The sequence below is a fragment of the Microtus ochrogaster genome, chromosome 10, assembly GCF_000317375.1.
Source record: "Microtus ochrogaster isolate Prairie Vole_2 chromosome 10, MicOch1.0, whole genome shotgun sequence".
NCBI lineage: Eukaryota > Metazoa > Chordata > Mammalia > Rodentia > Cricetidae > Microtus > Microtus ochrogaster.
The window spans coordinates 68,176,915-68,180,354 of record NC_022016.1 but is presented as its reverse complement, the minus strand read 5'-3'; the positions used below and the strand labels follow the sequence as shown (position 1 = coordinate 68,180,354).

At 42.0% G+C, this 3,440-nt stretch overlaps 1 protein-coding gene across 1 annotated transcript in view; it reads right to left on the bottom strand.

The window, feature by feature from the left end:
* The window catches only part of Ube2u (ubiquitin conjugating enzyme E2 U), a 111,974-nt gene that overhangs the window by 23,166 nt on the left and 85,368 nt on the right, over nt 1–3,440 (bottom strand). The window lies entirely within an intron of this gene.

Here is a 3,440-nt window from a genome sequence, read left to right as displayed (position 1 = left end):
TCTTTCTTTCTTTCTTTCTTTCTTTCTTTCTTTCTTTATTCTTTTGAGACCAGGTATGTGTGTCCCTGGCAAGTCTTGCCCTCTGTGTACCCCAGACTGGCCTGAACTCACAATCTTCCTGCTTCGGTCTCCTGTGTGCTGGGATTACAGGCGTGTGCCATTCAGGTTGGGCTTTGGACATACCTCTCTAAGAATTACCCATTGAATAGATGAATAAAACGCATTCGCCCCTGACAAGTAAAATCACAGAAAAGACAAACTGTCTAATTTTTCAGTAATGAATAGAAATGTCCACCTATGCACATGTTTATCTGCACTGTAAAAAGACTAATGCCAGTATCTCAAAGGATCCTTAAGGGAAGCATTATATTTGTCATTTTCTTCACTCTACAGTAAAGTTTTCTTAAACGTCGTACCAATGCCATTTAGTATGATGGTTTTCATTTCTTCTTTATAGGGAGAATAAAGGCATCAGAATGTAGATAGACTTTACACAGAATCCTAGCCACATGGAAGCCCCCACTTTCCTCATCCCCCACTCGAACATTCCTCTATTGGTGTCCTTATGCCCTTACAGGAAAGAGAAGATTCTAGTAACGCAGTAAGTGGCAACTGAAGACCACTTCCTAAGTCGCTGCATCTGCATGCATTTTTACTATGAACTTGTTGAGCACAGCAGTTTATAGCTCTGTAAATAAGACATTACTTTGAGATAACATTCAGCCATGTGAAGTCACCAGCTAACCAGTGCAAGTAGATGCTTAAACATCAGGTGTAATATCCCTTATATCTGACCTTCAATTTAATTTTTCAATTCTTTGGAAGGAGAAACATTTTCAGTCAAAAAATATTAGTATTAATTTTTAGGGGTCAACTGTAAGTTCCGTAAGGTAAGTATTTGACTCAATTCTGAAATTAATGGGGCAATATTTAAATGGATCAGTGCATCCATTTAGTTAGCAGTTTATGACACCTAATTTTAAAACTAACATTTTTCAAATGTGTTATTACTTTTCCAATCATACATAAGTAGACGTCTGAAACGGGTGAAGATAAATTAACCATTGCTCATATTGCTTCCAGAACAGCCTGCCAAGCTTCACGCGGCCGAACAATATGCTAAGGTAACACGAATTTGCCCCCGAAATGCTTCAGCGTTTTGCAGAGAGGGCAGCAAAATGAAAGGCTGCCTTGTATCTCTTGCATGAAAATATTGAGATCAATTTGCCGTCACAGGTCATTTAACAGACGACAATGACCCAAGAGGAAGGAAACTGTCAACACACTGTCTCATGAAAAAAAATTACCATCTCTAGGCACAATCGTCTCCATTGTCTTTTGTCTGTTTGAGGATGACCTATGACCCTCTCCTTTTGTAGGAGTGTCCTGTTCAGTTTCAAACTGTTAGCCCTTTGGGGATTGCTTTTCTTTTTCTCAGAATAATTAAAAATATTACCCTAGAAGGTATAGCGGTGGTTAGATTGAATACACAAAGCAGAATATCTTAAACGTTTGCATCTCCAATTATATAGAGGAAACAGTCCCTTAAAATAATAGTCACTATATTTAAAATTAATTAGACCACTAAACTAACAAGGAGATAAACGGTATAACAATATGTTTGTAGTTCCCATCATTACCAACAACATACTGAATATCATCTCGGTGATGAAAAAAGAGGAAATACAAATTTAAAAATTTTACTGGGCAGTAAAGTTGCGTTATTCTGTTGATATAGCACATAATCCTGACAGAGAGAAGAGAACAGCTTTCTCTAGTCCCATAATAAGGTGTTGCATTTAGATAGCATAATATATTGACCGTACTTCTTTAGAAGTGGCAATAAACAAAAGAATTTGGAGGAAGGCAATAAAACTTTTGTTTGACAGTCATCAGGGAGTCATTTGAGGCACATGTCTGTGGAAAGGGAGGAGGCATCCTGGGCTCAGAGGACAGACTCAGTCATGTTCGGGACTCGGATCTGATGTTCCTGCAAGTACACACAGAGCATCTTGGAGGAAGGGAAGACAAGGCTGAGGCAGTGGAGAGTTCAGATTGAGAGAACAGCCAAAGGCTGTTCCAATGGGTGGAGCTTGGTGGTACAGGATCTTCACATGTAGACAGAGAAAGCTCAGAACTGGCTGACCAACTAGGTTCATTAGGACTGAGGGCCATCAGTGGTTCCTAAACAGGAAAGTAAAGAAGGAGCTGGGGCTTGAGTGACAGTTTCCTCAGGGGTCTCACACAGGGTAAATTCCATAAGACTAAATGTAGGCTCAGTTAGGAAACGAAGTGACAGAGGTAATGAGCTAACTGAGACTTAAGGGGGATGGGAGCAAAGGTTAGGCGCAGGTACAGCTGAAGCCAAGATGATGCTGAAGGAAGATCAGATTAGCCAATCACCTGATGCATGAGAGATGAAGGCTTGTTGGGTCAAATCTTTTCTGAAGCCCAGAAGACTAGGTTTCTAAGTAACAGACAGCATTATGTGGGAGTGAAGTAAAATATGAGTGTAATTTCAGAGGCCGACTTGGGTGATGATACGACAGAGGAACCAAAGTGACCTTTAGGGGTCTGAGGGTGAAACTGGGAATGGAAAAAAGAAAGAGAGAGACAGAGACAGATTAGCAGATGAAGCCATTAAGGAAAACAATTTCTAAACCAGTGTTTAGCAGAGGATGAGTAACACCAACTTATAAGGAGCCAGTAAGGGTGCAGTCTGGTGTTAATTGAGCTGCGACCATTTGTTGTTGAGTTACATAGACACAAAGGCAGATGTAAACCTAAGGTGCCTAGGCCATATTGAGGAGAAACAGCTTCCTTGACAGCACATGGAATGGGGATATAGAGGCCTGCTCTCAAAAGGAGCCCAGGCTGGAGGTCATTTCTAAAGGCAGGGCAGGAACTCCCCTGTGGACCAGGGAGCAGGGCTTTCTTTGTAGAGGGTGATGTGGGAAACCATGTGCTCCACAGACTGCTAAACACAGCAGCCCCTGCTTATCCACAGGCAGTGAGCGAATTCCAAAACCCCCAGTGGATGCTGAAATCACAATCGCAGGTAGTACCAAACTCTGTGTGTGTGTGTGTGTGTGTGTATGTGTGTGCGTGTGTGTGTGTCCCTATACATCTGTATTAGTCAGTTGTCTTGTTGCTGTAGCAAATATTTCACAGAAACAACTTAGGGAAGGGTTTATTCGGGCTCAGAGTTAGAAGGTGGGAAGTCATGGTGGCAGCTGGCCACATTTCAGTCAAGAAAAAGAGAGCAATGCATGTTGCTGCTTGGCTCTCCTTTTCCTTTTAAAAGACGCCTTGAGACATGGAGCTAGAGAGATGGCTTAGCAGTTTAGAGCACTTGCTGCTCTTTCAGAGAGGACTTGGGTACCATTCCAAGCCCTACACGGTGCCTCTCAGCCATCTCTAGCTCCAATTCCAGGGGGGTA